The sequence below is a fragment of the Equus asinus genome, chromosome X (assembly GCF_041296235.1).
Source record: "Equus asinus isolate D_3611 breed Donkey chromosome X, EquAss-T2T_v2, whole genome shotgun sequence".
NCBI lineage: Eukaryota > Metazoa > Chordata > Mammalia > Perissodactyla > Equidae > Equus > Equus asinus.
Window position 1 is genome coordinate 123,325,702 of NC_091820.1, and position 18,117 is coordinate 123,343,818.

An 18,117-nucleotide genomic window follows, 5' to 3' on the forward strand; every position below is an offset into this window, starting at 1 on the left:
CAATGTGCAGAGTGTACTCAGCGGAAGAGTGCCGACAGCTCACATGGAAACGCTTGGCTAAAGCTCCAGCCCAACTCCCATCCAGAAATTCAGCATCCCTAATGACTCCTAAGATGCCATCGCCCTGCATGGTGGACGACATTCTGTTCAGCACCTTCATGTCAGAGCACGCAAGCCTGACCGCGGCCCATGGCCAATTTCTCCCCAGGGACCCAGAATTTCCCACACCCCACGTTCGGCCATTGCCGGAATGCGCTTTTTGGGGGACTTAAAAAAGGCAATTGAGTCATGTGATGGTGGAAGGAAGAAGTGTCTGCGTGGTCCGTGGAAATATCACAGCAACAACAGCGGCTCGCTTTCATCATTCTCTCCATGGGGACACAGCTCAACAATACGAAAGAGTGACTGGGCACCTCAACCAAGAGCGATTATTCACCAGAGACAACCATCTGAGTCCTCTCCTCCTACCAAGTGTCATGCCACCTGCTGTGTGTCACAACACACAGAGATCAACCCTCTGACTCCACCTGCAGACAAACACTCAGTTCCCTGGGAAGATGGAAAGTAAAACCCTGTTGGCAGAATAAACGTCTTAACTTGACAAGGGAGCCATATTTTCTCACAGCATGTCCATCAGTGCCCACTGTGACCTCCTGTCCCACCGCTATGCTGACCCTAAGGTGGTGTGGGAGAAGGCACATAGGGGACACGAGACACAGCCATGCGCCCACCATGCCCTTCACGACTGTCGCACCAAAGTCCCTTGTCCTCCACACTCTCAAGTTTTCCTCCTACCCTCAGAGTGTCATCATATCTCCGCTAGGTACTTCTGTGCCAGCCCCAGACTTCACCAATGGGGAGAAATCAAAAGCCTGAAATAGGAAAAACAGAGGGGGTCTCCTCTCCTCTGATTGCGACTGTCCTCACCCTCTTGCCCCTCCATAGCTGCAGCACCCAACACTGTGCCAACGCCCCTCACCGTTGTGGACAGCACCCACTTCCCTGAGAGTGCAGACAAGGTCCCCTCGAGGCAACATCACCACCCCTGTGAGAGGACCAGAAGGGCAGAGGGGCAGACCACCAAGCAGCAAAACCTTCTCACAGAAACAGGGGAAGGGACAACCAGAGCCACTGACTACATGCTGTCCTATTCAGCAATGAAGAATAGGTGGGCAAAATCCTCCAGCCTGGAGAGCTCACCAGGCACATTCCTGGATATCCAGGCTCATCTGCGCACATCCATGAGGATCTAAATGTCCACGGCCTCATCTACTGTTCATGGACAGGGCCCAGTGACTCTCCTCTTCCTACCAATGTGCAGAGTGTACTCAGCGGAAGAGTGCCGACAGCTCACATGGAAACGCTTGGCTAAAGCTCCAGCCCAACTCCCATCCAGAAATTCAGCATCCCTAATGACTCCTAAGATGCCATCGCCCTGCATGGTGGACAACATTCTGTTCAGCACCTTCATGTCAGAGCACGCAAGCCTGACCGCGGGCCACGGCCAATTTCTCCCCAGGGACCCAGAATTTCCCACACCCCACGTTCGGCCATTGCCGGCACGCGCTTTTTGAGGGACTTGAAAAAGGCAATTGAGTCATGTGATGGTGGAAGGAAGAAGTGTCTGCTTGGTTTGTGGAAATATAACAGCAGCAAGAGCAGCTCGCTTTCATCATTCTCTCCACGGGGACACAGCTCGTCAACAATACGAAAGAGTGACTGGGCACCTCAACCAAGAGCGATTATTCCCCAGAGACAACAGCAGTTCTCTCTCAGAAGACTCCCTCATGTTAATGTTCTACACAACAACGTAGGAGGGCAAAGAGCCAATGTTCCTCGAGCCATTATTCACAGGCTAAGTCAGTGCACAGAATCAGGCAGAAACAGCAAAGCATTCCTCAGCAGCAAAGTCCAAAATACTCCTATTGCACAAGTCAGCAACAGTCCCCATCATCAAAATTTCATCTTGGCCAGAGGGCCGTATGTTCTCATGTCACACTCAACCATCTGCATTGTTATCTTTTATCCTCCAGCCATGCTGATCCCTGGTAGTGCCAGTGATGGGCAAGCGGGCAGGAGGCACTCTGGAACATACAAAGGCCAACACGCCTTTGACACTGAGGGAGCATATCCTCCTCTCTGCTTTGTCCTCCTGCTCTGAGAGCAGCTCTACAGAGGACACTCTGTCCAGCCCCCTTCCCAGCTCTAGGCTTCAAGCACCGGAAGCAAGGAGTTAGTCCTTCCATCTTTCCTGATCACAGAACCCCCTTCCCCACGTGAGCCTCCAACCTCCATCATTCTTCTCCTCAAGAGAACAGACAATCAGAAGTGGCTGGAGAACCAGTCATGAAATCTCTTTAGTTCAAGAAGTGTTCCCCCATGTAAACTGCTTCAGCCACAATGGAAAACAGTATGCAAGTTCCTCAAGAAGTAAAAGGAGAGCCACCCCATGATCCGGCAATCCCACCCCTGGGTGTACAGCCAACGGAAACGAAATCACTGTCTCAAAGCCGTGTCTGCACCCCGGTGTTCAATGGCGCGCTCTTCACAACAGCCGACACACGGAACAGGCTCAGTGTCCATCAACAGATCAGTGGGTAAAGAAAATGTGGTACATACATACAATGGAATATTATTCCGCCATAGCCATTTTGCACAGAACAGGGAACCAGTAGAACAAGGAATACACTCCATTTCAGGAGCCTACCCTTAAGGGGTCCAATATAATCCCTTCTCTTTCCAACCCCCACAGCAACAAGAGGAATGAAAAAATACATACGCCAAACGCGACTTTGACATGGAATGCTTCACACCAAAAGCTACAGCACATTAACATTCCCAGGAGTGAGCAGACATTCATGAGTACATGTCTCACTGGGTGAGTGACATGGCTCGCCTCAGAACGAACTCCTGGGAGAGAACCCGATCCCACCTTACAGTCTGAGGAGGGTCAGCTTCTCTTTCCCCGAGAGTCTTGATTTTGAGAATGTCATCAATTAGAGTCACTCTTTTGGAATCCTCAAAGCCGTCACTTGTTTTTAAGTGCCAATACTCAGCAGATTGACCCTGAAACCATTCATCTAGGTCTTTCGCACCCCTCCCGCCGTGAAGTGACCTCAAATGAATGTCCTGGGCAGTGGGCCCTAGTGTATGTGGAAGGGGAAGAAGGCATCGCAGTTACGGTTAAGTTTCACAAGTTGAGTTTTTGACTAGCAACCAGGCCAGTGATGGTCACCGTCATGTCACTTGGTGAAGGAACATGGGCTTGAGCACAGGTATTTCTAAGTATCTCAGGTCTCAGGTTTTCACTGGGCAGACAACATAATGACCCCTATCTTCTGCAAATCTTATGTGATCCAACCAATCAGAAGGATCAATAATGACTTTGAAGTGTCAGTGGGCTGCATAAAGGCCACATACTTTAGTCTCTACTCACAAAGAAATGTGGATTGTTTTCACCCTTGGTGAGTGAACTTCAGCTTCTGTGATGCGACCTTCTGGATGAAACCTGTGCCAATAAAGCAATAGAGGAACCGGGAACCAGAGCCATCCATGAGACTAAAGGGCAGAAGCGTCTTGGAACGCACCTTACCTAGTGCAGATTTGTATCAAGAACTCCCTCCCAATTACCCAAACTCTTCACTTAAGTTTCAACAAATTAACCACCCCCCAGAAAACAAGTGACTTTATACAGACAGGGAACAGAGGAGATCTTGGTGGCACTGCCAGTGAACAAGAAGCCTCCAGCCTGAACTTGGTGCTGAGCCACGTCAGCTTTGACGAAAGGTGTCCACGTTGGCCAGAAAGACTGCAGCTCAGAGAAGGCAAAGTCCGAATTGCCCGGCTTTCCCCTGGCATCACAGGAGAAGTAGAGAAGTTGGTTTCTAGAGAGATTGAAGCAATCGCTGAGGAAATTTGCTGGTCCTGTGAAAGGAAACAAAACATTTCGTTGAAATGATGGCAAAGGTCTCAAGAACTGAAGTGGAAGCGGGGGCTCACAGGGAGGGAGAGGACCTCAACCAAGCCACAAGGGTCTGCTCTAATCTATGGATTCTGGAAGTGCTCAGCTACTTCCTTCAGGACCCGCTGCATGCCGAGCACTTACAAGGATCATCACACTTGATTCTCACAACATACCTGATAGCAAGGTGTGCTCCCCGTCTCCATCTGTGGAAACTCAAGCTCAAATATGAGAGCTAGAGAGGGCCAAGGGTCTTTCTCACTCAGATACCAGAACTCTATTGTCCACGAAACACAACGTCTGGTCTCAGCAACATCTGCTAGGCAACAAAGTGGCCAACAATGTACGGAGGGGTAAGCGCGTGAACAAGTACGGACCTATTCATTACTTCAATTGCTAGACTATGCCTGCAGGGCCACTGCTACATAAATGCTCACCTACCCACAACCGGGGTAGACTGGCAGATTGCCATTGTCTGGCACCCACGTGGTGGACGGGTCTCACCTTCTCCCCCGTTTCCCACTTAGACCCGGTCTTAAATTACATCCAAATCCACGATCTCACACCCGAGATAAAAAGCACATGAGCAATCTCCCACAATCTTTGGATTCCTGAAGGTTGTGTTTGACCGTCCCATCTAGTCCATCCTGCTTCTGCCTGGGCTGGCAAAGGTTTTCCAAAGGATAAGACAGATCAAAACCTTGACGTGAAAATGTCAACATCGGTTCTTTTTGAAATCTGACAGTCTAATAAAGTCAAGGTGGCTGTAACAGTGGCACCCACAGGAAACAGAGGAACACCAATAGGGACTGGAAAAAGATGCCACTGACTAGTCAAGAATTGGTGGTAGACCTAGCATCTCAGCCATGGGGTTCATAAGCAGTGCCCAGGGAGTGCCCCCGACGTTCCCGGAAATTCCCCTCTTAGACACTCAGGGAAGGGATTTCCACACCATCTGAAATAGCGCTACAGCTAACAGGAGATCAGTGCTACCCTCCTCCCAACACCTGTGGCCTCCGATCACACGAGATGGCACTTACTTGTCTGCCTGCTCTTGACTGTTGGTTCCAGTTCCACTCTCTTCTCCGTACAGGCCCACAGGATGACCTGGACTGGACTTTGCCATCACAGGTCCTGAAGGGGATGGTGATGGTAGAAATCTGCAAGGAGACTTGACTTTGGGTGGACAGCCCAGCACAACTGCAGGAAAAACAGTTTACTTGCCAACTCATATAAGTCAAGAGGCTCAGGCGAACTTGTTCTTTCCCTTATCCTGAGAAATTTCTGAAAATGGTCGGTGAGGCCAGAGGACCCACTCACGCACCTTGTGTGAGGTAGGCCAAAAGAGTGAAAGACACTGTGAGACAGGCGCTCCATGAGTCAAACCACAAGATAAGGCCACTGCTTTAGAGGCCTCATTGCCCCTTCAAGTGAACCAGGGTTCATCCCGCTTTACTCAAACACGGATGGGATTCACTCAACATTATGTTGACACGTGTGACCAGTGACTTGCTAGAAGCCGGGGGTGGGGGGGGGGTGGGCGGGGGGGAGGGGTCTCCCAACTCCATTTTTTCTCTTCAGTAATAAGGGAACTGACTCACACATAAAAGGATGGGAACAAACCTTTGGAATGTGTGCCTGCTCTCGCTGTGTTCCCAATTACTGACACTTACATGCCACGCAAGATTACGGGTAACAATTCATTCACATGGGTTCTGTCTTCTACTTAATAGACCATGAGATGCACATTAGACAACTGGGTCGTTATATTGGTCTCAGTAATTGGTAAAAGATTAAGTTCAAAGACTGCTAAAACTAGGCATGAGCTAACTGAATTCAGAACAATTTCATGAAGAATTTCATATAGTACATAACGTTACTACCATCCGATATCGAACATAGGTCTTTGAGGACAAAACAACAGAAAAAACTGGACATCTGGAAATACACAGATTGGGGAATTTGCTCTTAATTTGCAATACGTCCTACTGTACTATGGGCAATGGGCACGGATTAAAAGCACCTTCATTCCACACGTAGGTATTGATCCAGGTCTGGGGCTCTGCCTGAAAAGGCAGGACTCACCGGCGAGGTGAGTGAGTGTCCCAATTCCGGAAATTGGTATTCCTGTCAGTACCAACCGCACAGATAAAGGAAGACCAGCAATACAACCAGTAAAGCAAATACCAGCAATACATCTGTCCCATTTCTAAATGTGATCAAGGTGGATTTAGAGAACACCAATGCCCCACCAATATTCAAGTCATTAAATCATCTCTACATGAGCTAACATACATAATTCAAGTCAGTATCAAGAATCAACCTGCAAGAAGGCTCATAAGCCAACTCAACCATCACCATTACGTAGAGGAAGTAGTTGTTTTCCTTGACAATTCTGAGGTTACTGCCAGGCAATAGTGTCCTCAGGATTTTGAGGAAAACAACAATGTTCCTTTAATTTAATTCTCCCCTTGAATACACAGTGGATGTCGCAGGATGGAGGCATGAGGATAAACACACGGGCACTGTCGATTTCTTAACGCGACATTGTAGCACTTTGAGCCACTAAGGCACAGTCAGCACTTGTGTGCAAAGAGGCAAGGACAGCACCCTTTGACGTGGGGGTGGGGCAATGGTACTCGCAGTCTGGCCCAGGACCTCAAACAGATGGGATAGCAGTGGTCCTGGGGCAGACCGGTCAGGACATGAATTGGCCTATCCTGCTTTTCTGGACACAGAAACTACACAAAACGTTTCTTCTCTGCGACAACACGAGGGAAGGAGGAACCAGGCCAACATTTAAAGAAATGACAACGGAATAAATGCACAATTATTGCCCTCCAGTAATAGACAAAAGCATGCCCGATGACCTGCAAGGGCCATTCCCTCTTAACAGCACTCATTCTGGAGGTGAATTTCCACCTCTGTAAGTGGAAAATGCCCCACGATTTTAGCAGGAAACGCATGAAAAGACTCAGGACAGAACCCAATCGAATAACGCGACACGCAACACACAATGATTGCTGGAAATGAAGTCCCCGAAGAACCCAAATGACTTCCAGTGTTGACCAGTGAGGCGCACTTCCGGGAATTCAGTGTCGTAAAACAGCACCGCTCAGCCAGATCGACAACGTGTGAATTTTTAACATTGAAAACAAACCTTTCTTAATTTTTATTAGAGCTATGAAATAAGAAACCTAAAGGCTAAAATTTCAAAACTTTAATGGTATGAAAAACCCTTAACAGTAAATAAAATGCAAGATTAGGTTAGCGGACCGCTTGAAGCCGCTAAGTGTCGTAAAGCAAAACGCACAGACACAATTAGGACCATCGTGTCCTCATTTGTCAGTCGAAGGTGACATGAAAAACTTTAACACGAAGCTTACGAAAAGGATCAGGACGTTCCTTTAACAGAATAAAATGACCCCAAACGCCATTGTTCCGTAAAACACAATCCCACCCCGGGCCAGGGACGCACGTCAACATACGGTTAAGAGCATTCGCTGTCGTAAAACAACAAGGACTCAGCCAACTGAAAGTTCGGCCCTGTACGTGGAGAGGACCTCAGAACGTTGAGTTTTTAAGAAAAGTTAGGAAGACGGAGAAACACCAGAATAGAACAATATAAATCAGGTCAAACACGCAATTCTATTATAAACTTACGACACTCTATCAGAGGGTACATTCCAGCTCTGTAAATTAAAATTTCCCCGAAACCGTTTAAAGGACGTTTATGGGGGAGGGCCAGGACCTCCTCATTAAACGCATGAGGAAGGGCATGCAAAATTCAGTGCCCAGCAGGGTCCAGTCCTGGCTGACAAGAGTGGCTAAGGGGCCTTCACACAGACTGGAACACTTCTGGTGCTCAGCCGCACAAATCACTTCCCAAAGGGCACACGGAAGAGACTATCGTTTGAAGAATGCTTAGGAAACCCAGCTGAAATCCACATGAAACACATGCAAATGGCCGCAAAATCACGAGGAAGACAAAAACACCCCGCGCTACGGACGGACGAGATTACAGAATGAAACCAGCAATAGAAGCCCCGGGGCCGTGATGCCCCTCAGGGACTCGAAGCAACAAGGGCTCGCCCATCACACCGCTGGGTTTCACACTGGAAAAGCGTAGGGAACACTACACTTTGCATGCAAACACACTGACAGCGTCTGGGCCACTCTCCACTCAGCGCGATGACATTAGGTCCAGAAGGGCTTTGCAGAAATACGTAAAACAGCGTGCAGTGCTGACTGAAGGGGACTCGCGGGGTCAGGGAACAAGCCAAGCCCGAGCTGAGCAGGCCGGCTGTTCACTCTTTCCCCCGACGTTATCAGGGTGTCGTTCTTTTTCAGCCGCACGGGAAGAAGAGCATCCCGAAATGGGAGCAACCAATGAAAGGAAACGCGCACTCACGCTGGGCAGGGAAACCCAAGTCTGCGCTCACAGGCGGCCATGGGCCACCAGCTGTCACCCTCGCACACACGCTCCCTGAGCGCGTCACCTCCCTCTGTCCGAGTCGAAAATCACCGAGATCCCGACCCTGACGAAAGGGCTCACGGAAACGGACAGGACCCAGATTTCCACAAAGACCCGGGGCCAGCCTCCAGCCCGCGACACTGGACAACCAAAGGCCACACCCGCTCCCTGGCCGCCAACGGCCACGGCCCGTCCTGGACCCACGGCCACTCGGCCCTCCGCCCCAGCCCCTTCCTCCTCTCCAAGCTGCAGACACCTCCAGTCCTGAAGACCACCAACAGGGGGGTCAAGGCCCACATCGCCACGAGCAGACGAGCTGAGCCTTCCATCAGGTTGTGCCGCAAGCTCCACCGGGGGCCCGGACGCCGCTAAGGGGCCTTCTCTGCCGTCCACCCAGAAGCCCGCCCGGGGCACACTGCCTGTCAGAGGAGCTGAGCACACACCGTCCCCCCGCTTCCCTCCAATCACCCGACAGACAGCCAAGTAGGAAGTCAAGGGAACTTACACTTTGGGGACAGCAGGAGACGGAGCCGCCATGTTCCCCCATCCTGGAGGGAAACGGTCCACGGAAGCCGCGCTGCACAATCCACATTTTAAAGAGCCCGGTCAAGCGTTTCGCTTCCCTGGACAGCGTTCCTTTGGCCCCGCCTTCACACGTCGTCATTGGCGGGTCTGCGACGATTGACAGGGAGACTGGCCACTCGCTCCAGCTCCAAGAGCGCAAACCCCGCTCATGTCCCAAGGCTCTGCTTATTGACTGAAATCTTGGCTCTTCTTGTTCTTTCTTTCTTCTTCTATGTCCATCCCTCAACGCCTAGCTCTGCTTCGAGGCTTTTCACGTATCTTTTCCTTAGTTTCCCGTCTTCTCAGACTTTGGAAATCTTGATCACTCAGGCTCTTCAAGCCTAGCTCCGTGCCATCCTCTTCCAGGAAGCCTTCCATGCTTCACTCCTCCCATCCCCAGCGGTCGATGTGAATTTCCCTTTGCTCTTCGACATGGACATGAAGAAACCTCCGAGCGGCGATTCAGGGGAATCCTGCCATCTCTGGGATCGCGGAGTACTTGCTGGGCACAGTGTGAAGGACCCCAAGTTGGCACTCGCAATCTTGGCAAGACGGTTACTGTTGCACACGTTTGGGAAGAGCAGGGAAAAACCAGCAACAGAGTGACTCATAGCAGCCTCCCAGGATTGGTCCCATCAGTGAATTCAAACAACTCCCAACCACCCCTTTCAGGATTTTCATATCCTTTCCTACCTTTCTACCTCTGGAACTCTTGCCCACTCGCCAAGGCCCAGGCATAAGGCACTACCTCTCTGAGTCCTCCTCTGGTTTCACGTTCCCACTCCCAACCCCAAGCAGAGTTCTTTCTTGTGTCGCTGTAGGATGAAAGTTAAGGGCACTTCATTTCTCTGCTGCCAGGTCACTAAGCTTCCTGATTATGAAGGTGAGAGTGGAAACCCCTTTCTTTTCAGGAGGCCATCTGCTGAGGAATTTTTGCAGCTGCTCTCAATTTGAGAGTTGGACGAAAAGAGGGGCGCGGCCCCGCTAGCACTGACTACCTTGAATGATCAACTCACCTGCACTCTCCCTTGGTTGGTGGACCACATAGCCACGGGATGAGGCTCGATGGACTGCACGCTCAGAGTGGACAGTGCCTCTGGGAAGGACACAATAACGCGAACCCTATCCTGCCCACAGAAAAAGTCATTTTCGGCGTGGTGGGGGTGGGGAGGCGGCGAAGGTGTGGGAACAGTGTCATGCCATAGTCCACGGTGTTGCCCTACCCACCACAGTGGTGGCTTTTCTATGTGACCTTGACTGGCCACGGGATGCTCAGATTAAACACGGCTTCTGCTTGTGTCTGGGAGGGTGTTGCGGGAGGAGGTTGGCATTTGAGGAGGTGGCCGCAGTAAGGAAGATTGCCCTCCCCAGGTGCGTGGGCATTATCCAATCCATTGAGGCCTGAATACAACAAAAGGTGGACGAAGGCAGACATGCCTCCTTTTTGCCCGCCTCACTGCTCGAGGTGGAACATCTCATCTCATCTTCTCCTGCCCTTGGCCTGGGATTGATCCCATCGGCTCCCCTGCTTCTCTGGCCTTCAGACCGGGACTAAACTATGCCGCCAGCTTTCCTGGGTTTCCCGCTGGCACACGAGAGACTCTGGGACTTCTCAGCCTCCACAGATGCGTGACCAAAATCCTCATAACAAGTCTCCTTTCCCATAACTTATCATACTCCTATTCTTGCTGTTCCTCTGCATATCTCTGACTAATATACCTTGAATTTCGCATCCGCTGCTGCTGTTAGAGAGGGCTTCCCAGTCCTCAAGTAGATCTCTGAAGAAAGGGCAAAATCCAAAAAGTTAACATGAGTTCCAAACTGTGGATGAGGAAAGGACACACCAGAAACAGATGGCCAGATATCTGGGCAGTGCTCAGAACACAGCCACTGGCCGCGATGGGGGTCTTATCCGCTAGAGTCAAGCTGGTCGTTTGTCAGCGCACAGAAAGCTGATAGCTGACCTCTTCCAGAGCTGGGATCGTGGATCACACTCTGAGGAAGCTCCAGAGGGCAGGAGAGCTGTGGCAGGCTTTCTCAGCCATCACTGAAGCCATGTGGAGGGAAGAGAGGGGAAACTCCAGCTCCTGATGTGACTCCTGTCTCCAGGATCTGCCAGCTCTCTCAACACCTGGCACTAAGGCTTATCTCTGTGACTGGTTCTGTGGATGGACACATGCTGGGCTCTCTCAGTGCTTGCCACAGGATGGCCAATACCACACAGGTCCTGCTTCTCGGATCACCCATGCCCTCTTGATTTTTATGCCACCAATCTTTCCAGTCCCACTCACACTTCATCCCAGGCCAATGCCCTGGGCTCCTGCCTGTCTGGGAAGATTCGGCATTCGCTACTCACCGACTACTCATTTTGGCTACTGGATCTGTATGCGGGCTGCACCTTTGCTCCCTGGATTCATACACCAGCTCTTCCTCTCATCAGATGGGTAACGTGACATGATTATTGTGCCTCTATTTCTTCATGAGTTAAAGCAGTGAGCCAATAAGAACCGTCTCACTGGGCTGTTCTAAGATGCGTTGAGTTAATGCAAAGCCCTTTCTTGGTGCCTGGTACATACCAAGCTCTCACCTAACTATAGTTGTCATTTTGTTATCATCATCCTTCATGTTTCAAAGCAAACCTGCACTCTTACCTGCGCCATTCCCCCACTAAAGCAGCTCGTATGACTCTGCATTTTCTAATGACCACGGAAAGCACCTTCCAGGTTCCAGGTTCACATCTTCCAGGCACTTTCTAATTCTCCCATTGTTAGTTCCACATCTTTATCACTTTCATGTATGGCCATTTCTGCATGCTAATTGATAAATCTAATCGTCCTAAGTGTTTAGATATATATGCACACATATGTGTATACATATATCATCTCTCCTCTCCAAAGTTACCACAAATTTCTCCTATAGAATAAGATCAGATAGCTCTTTATGTAGCATGGTATGTAGGGGTATTCTGTAAGTACACATGTAGATAGTGAAATAGTGGTTTTCACTGGCAGATCTCCAGATATACTCCCGCTGGAGGAATTCACAAACTCCCTTGTCTGCTGACTGGTTTTGCCAGAAGACTCAATGTCAGTGGTGTTCTGATAGAGAAATTGGCAAACGGTTCTGGGAGATTTGGTTGCGTCCCTCGGGCCAGTCTGTCAGGAGACGAAGCACCAGGCTGAACCGTGTCCTGCCCCAGAGTTGACGTGCTACACAGGAGAGAGAGGAGGCTGTTTCAAGGTCCAGGGAGGAGCAGGTGCACGGGAGCAGGGGTCGGAAACAACATGGCCTCCTCAGGGTAGAATGCACATCGTGGTCTGATTGGAGAAGGGAGTTCAGGATGTAAGATGAGGGGAAAGGCAGTGCAGAGCACACAACCCTGGGTGGGATGTGGAAGGCTTCATTAAGAATTTAAGGCCTTGAGTAACAGATTCCATTTGCTTTAGAAATGTATCATTTGGGTGTCAGTGTGCAGAGTGGATCCAAACAGAGTCATCTGAAAAAGGGAGGCAATATAGTCATAAGGAGGCTGTTAGAGTCGAGGTGGGGGTGAAGGAGTGCTGGAGCTCCTCCAGGTGCCGTGAAGATTAAATGGAAACACGGGCCAACAGGGCGTGCGGTGCAGGTGCAGTGGCAGCCATGTGAAGGACGGGCAGTCAAGGAGTCAGGGGCTACTGCCAGTTTGATGGAGCTGCTGCCTGGATGGATGGCGGTCCCCCCAAGTGAGAAAAGGCACAGTGTATCAAGGGGGGTGGAGAGCCAAGGGGACAGCAGGAAGGCAGCAGAAAATGCCTCCTGTCACAAGTCAAGAAGTACTCATAAAAGCATATGATTGAGAAAAATGGAGGCAACCGCTCAAAAGACATGTGTAGTTTTGGCCTCTGGGATGGGGAACCGAGAGAGCAGAGGAGGGGCAGGAATTCACTGCTTTCACTACAAGCCCTTGTGTACTACTTGATCTTTTAAAAACTATCTATGCGTGTATTCCTTTGATCAAAATTAAAGCTTACGAAAAAGGAATTCGAATTAGAAGGAAATTGGGGGAGGGGACTTTAGGGAGTGGCACATGAGGCCAGATGGCTTCTGCCTTCCTATCTGTCTAATAGTGTATGTAGGTCCTAAAATGTTCCTGAGGTATCACGAGATATGATTTCCGTACTTTCTAAGCAAATCATAGACCATAAGGAAATGCTTTAAAAGTAAAAATGGCCAGTAATCTGCAGGTAGCCCAGATCTTCCTAACTCTAGGGAACTTTGCGTGAGCAATAAGGTGAAAACAAAACAAAGATTGTGATTAACTTTTCAAAACTGAAACACTCAACAAATACCCCATGGTGATCATCCAAGGGTCCCACATTTTAGTGTTGGTCATAACAGCAAGACAGCGGAAATAAACTAAATGTCCAACGCTAGGAGCTTGGCTGAAGAAAAAACGTACATTGATAGACTAGAACACTATGTGGCCATTAAAAATAAGGAGAAATAATTTACCCGGGTGGAATGAATTTAATAGATGTCAAGCCCCCTCACCACCAGCTCGAGCGATTGAACCAGAGACAGAGAGAGAGAGAGAGAGAGAGAGAGACTGAGTGCACACGTGCACTCACTCCACCTGGTTGTAGAGACATAGTGATACCTGGGAACGTGATTGCACTGTGACGAAAAGCCAGGCCGGGGCCTAAGCACTTTCTACACATCATTTCACGTGATCCTCACAGCAACTCAGAGATGCGGACCGTTATCACCTCCGAGTTGCAGGAGAGGAGCCAGGCACAGAGAAGCATAGTGCCCGAGTGACGAAATACTGCAAACCATATCATCCTGCCCACTGATACCAGACATTCACTGTCATGATTCGTTTTCAGTCGTATCTTTATTACTTGAAGAGTGAGGCCGCCTTTGAAATTTTCGTGTAAAATTCCCTCTCTAAGTGGGCGCGACGGGGGCTGGAATTTGGGGAAAGCAGGGCTGGGCAGTCCATTTCTGCAACCTCAGTCGATCCTCCCAAGTTCTTGCTTGGCACACACTCACGGAGGCTCAGGCGGAGCTCAGAGGCACCTAGAGCGGACGTGAATTCTAACCAGAAGGAGAAGCAGGAACGAAACATCAAAGCATTCCTTATCACAGGGGCTCCAATAAAGCAAGCGGGACTCAATGGGGAGATGTCACTAATAAATACGACTTTCTCCTCAGCACACGCTGGGGTATACCCCTTAACAGAGCAAGATCAATCATGCATATTTCTCAACAGGTCCAGTTAAAAATTTTCACTTGCAAGGAGCACAGGCCGTTGGGTTTGTCTTTCACTTTTCAAATCCTTTCCCCCGATTCACGGCAGGGCTGTTTCTCCCGTCCCACAGCCAGAAGAAGGAGACAGGCAGCGAAAGTCCAGCATCCTCGGACTGATGGCCTGTTCTCCTCCGTGACCCACTCTCACGAGCTGAGTATCTCTGGCAACGTCTGCCGAAGGCTACGTTGGACAGTTACGGGCTGTCTCTGGAGCTCTGCTGACAGTCCCCGAGTGCAACAGGACACGTCCTTTACCTCAGGCTTTCCTAAGATGTAGTTCTCTGAGAGCACCACGTGGGACAGAGCTCCTCTCTGACACCAGATCAACAGAATTCCTTTTCTACCTTTCTCTATCATTTCCCCCTTCCTTTCCTCCAGGTCCTCTCTCAATAGGACCAGACTTCCGACTCTACAGGCACAGAGGCAGCTTCCGGGCCCTGCACTTCCCTGTGGCTGGTCCACAGCCTGGGCTCTCTGATGTGACCCTTGACCCCTGCCCTGGACACAGTTCCCTCACTGCCTCCACTCTCAAACTGGTGCTCGCACCCTGATGACTACCGGCGTCCGCTTCCCACTCCAGCAACGCAGGCAGCCTCTGTCTAGAATCCTCGTCCCCAGGGTAGGGGTGGGAGTGCTCAGAGACCGGTATCCATTCTGTCTTCGAGACATGACTGACCACAAGTCCCCGGTTTGGGTAGTTTTACTGCAAACCTAAGAGCTGCCCTTCAAATCCTTCCTGAAAACTGCCTGGGAACCCGGAGGCCAAGTTCATAAGCCACATTTGGTTCAACCAAAGAATCTGAAGGATTCAGGGCAAGGTATTGAAGTCTGAAAAGGTGGAGGCTCCACGACAAGCCAGGATGTCAATACTCGGGGGCTTGACTGGATGCTGATGTCTGGCCCTCTGCTGTGTTTCTACCTCAACGACTCCTGTGGTCTGGGGTAGTGAAGCCTCATGATTTTCGGCAGGTCCCAAAGGAGGGGATGTTAGGTAGACAGAAAAATAATATAGACAATAATCACCGGCTGCTCTTTCATTTCCACACAGCCTTCTTCCATTCATACGATTCCAAAAATGCTCCCTCCTGCCATGACTTGATCACTCCACATAAAACCAAGAGGTAACCGGACAGAGACAGCATATACACACCTTCCACCGTCATACTCAGAGCTGAAGTCATGGGGCCTCTGTTTACAGTTAATCTTCTCCCAGTGATGTCTCCTCTTTCTCTTGCTCAGTCATCATCCCAGCGTAATGTGGATATGCTACAATTCCACGACCTAAATGTTGAATTCACCAGCACCACCGCTCCGTGCTATTTACATTGCTAAAGTAGAGCTGAGAGAATTGAACTAAAGGACGTGCATAAGCAGGGAACAGAGGTAGAGAGTACAGTCCTCATTTCTGCACACAGCCCTGAGGTGGTCCTGTTAGCTATGACTTCTCCATCAACTCCACGGTCCTTTTGCCTTACCCTCTGGGGAGGCTCAGTCCTTCACTCCTGGGGTCTGAGTCCTTGGTGCTCCTTTCTGGGGTTGCAGTACTCTGTCGGGACCTACTCAGGACTGGAGGATAAGAAGCCACCTGAGGGGACCCCCTGAGTCTCATCCGTATTCCTCCTCGGCCTCATTCTATAGCGTAAACACCACAAGCACCTGTTTTGAGAGGCTCCAGCAGCTAAGAGCGGCTTCAAGTATAGTGGAACCAATATTTCCTCCCATACGGGATGGGTTTCTTCCTAGGGGACCAGAACCTCTAACCAGCAGAGAGCAGAGTTGCAGGGCGGGGAGGTCAAACTGTGGCAGATGAGTCAAGTGTGTGTCCGAGGGGAGATCCAATAGCTTCCATTTGTGTCTTCTGACCCTAATACCCTTTCTCCAGGGCACAGGCAGCCAGTGTGGGGGCAGGTATAGGAGACGGACACCTGTCTCCACCGGGAGACTTCTCGAGTCGAAGGCTGGCTGGAGCACCCTGTTCCAGCAGGGAGAGCAGGGACCACAGCGAGGAAGACTTAGGAAGAGAAGGATGGGGGTAAACTCCTACTCCCTGCCTGCTCCCTGCCTCCCTGGAATTCGGTCGCATCAAGGCACGCATGAGTAGACCGAGGTGAGGTGAAGGAAGGAGCACCCATGGTGCTCAGCCCAGGCCATGCCCTCACATGCCACCAGAGGCAGCCCTGTCTGCACATCCCAACAGAGGCAGACCTGCCCCTACGTCCCACCAGAGGTAGACCTGCCCTCACATCCCAGCACAGGAGGCACGGCCCTCACATCCCACCCCAGGCAGCCCTGCCCTCACATCCCACCCCAGGCAGCCCTGCCCTCACATCCCACCCCAGGCAGCCCTGCCCTCACATCCCACCATTGGCAGCCCTGGCTCTTCTTGGCCCACAGGGGCTCTTCTCCTCTGTCTTGTGGGCTCACCAGCAGTGCCATATCCCACTCATGGTCTGCCACCAGCATCTACTCACATACACTTTCTAGGAGCTACTCTGTCATTCCAATGACACAAAGCAGGTATGTCCCCACTGAAAAGGAGTGTGCAACAAGGAATCCACGTGGTGCATTCACGGGGCGGGGTTGTGGCCGGGTTTCCTTCGTCACACAATTCCTCGCCTTGCCTTGCCTTTACAATGAAGCAGCACCGCTGCAGGGAGTGCAAATTCCTCCCCCCCGTATGGGGAATAACCCTGGGCAGCATCTACCAAAGCGAAACATAAGCATCCCTTGTGACCCAGCAATGGGAACCCCAAGTTCTTTACCCCGCACAAATGTGTACAGATGTTCAACCAAAGATATGTACAAGATCTGACTGCATAGAGCAAGGAGGAAGAAGAGACACTACTGACGGGGCCATTAGAATAATCCAGGAGAGTGGTAATGGAGGCTCAGACAAGGGCAGTGACAGCGGAGGTGCAATGACCCGGGCACATTCTGGTTGCTGTTGAACGTAGAGCCGAGGATTTGCTGACGGAGCTAATGTGGGCCGTGAGGAAACGTGGTCATTGAGGAGGTCACCACGGTGTTTGGCTTGGACAATAGGAAGGAAAGAACTACCACTTGTCGAGATGGGGGAGACAAGGAAACAGCAGTTTGGGAATAAGAAAAAGCAACCAAAGGCTTAGTAAATAAACCCTTAACAAATACTAAATAATTCTATTTATTTTCAAAAGGAAGCCTATAAACTCAGCGCAAATGTTTCCCTTAAATGTGCCAATACATGAAAGATACATTAATTCGTGAATTCCAACTCTGAAGTCATTATTCAACTATGTATTTTAAAGCGGAACAACAGGTGCCAAATCGGCTTTGGGCCGAGCTGTTGTGGGAATCCACGGGGTTGACCTGCACCATTATCTCATAAAAACACAGGACTTAAGAAACTGAAGTGAGTGTCATTGCCCTGACTAAATGGTACATGAAGTTAGACAAAGTGATGGAAGGATCAGAGTGGTAACTCCATTTTCTGGTGTTGGCGATCGATTAAAAGCAAACGCCTCTGGTCAAACAATAACTCCTCTGATTTTCATCTTTTCAACATCTATGGAGGTGATTGCATGATATCCTCTTTCTCTCTCTGAACGCAGTGAGTGAATACATTTCTTAGCATTGAACTCCCCTGACGTTCCCTGGCCATGGTGCATTCTTCGTTGAATGTGCTGCTGTGAATTATGTGGGCTGATGTTTGGGGCCTTCCCAATAATCTTGGAGGCAGTATCTGTGGCCTGTGGGCCAAAAAACTTGGGCTGACAGACGCATGAATGAGCAGGAAAATGTGTTCGCAAAACCTCCCAGAAGGGGCACCCGGAGGCCAACGTTGACTGAGGAT

At 50.3% G+C, this 18,117-nt stretch overlaps 1 long non-coding RNA gene across 1 annotated transcript; it reads right to left on the reverse strand.

Annotated features, from left to right (window-relative positions):
* Positions 1-1,362: 1,362 nt before the first annotated feature.
* On the reverse strand, positions 1,363-10,258 carry LOC139042644 (uncharacterized). The gene is made up of 4 exons (XR_011499600.1): positions 8,941-10,258; positions 5,002-5,161; positions 4,138-4,277; positions 1,363-3,924 (listed from the first exon to the last, which is right to left on the reverse strand). It is a non-coding gene; the product is annotated as an uncharacterized lncRNA (long non-coding RNA).
* Between the last annotated feature and the right edge of the window lie 7,859 nt (positions 10,259-18,117).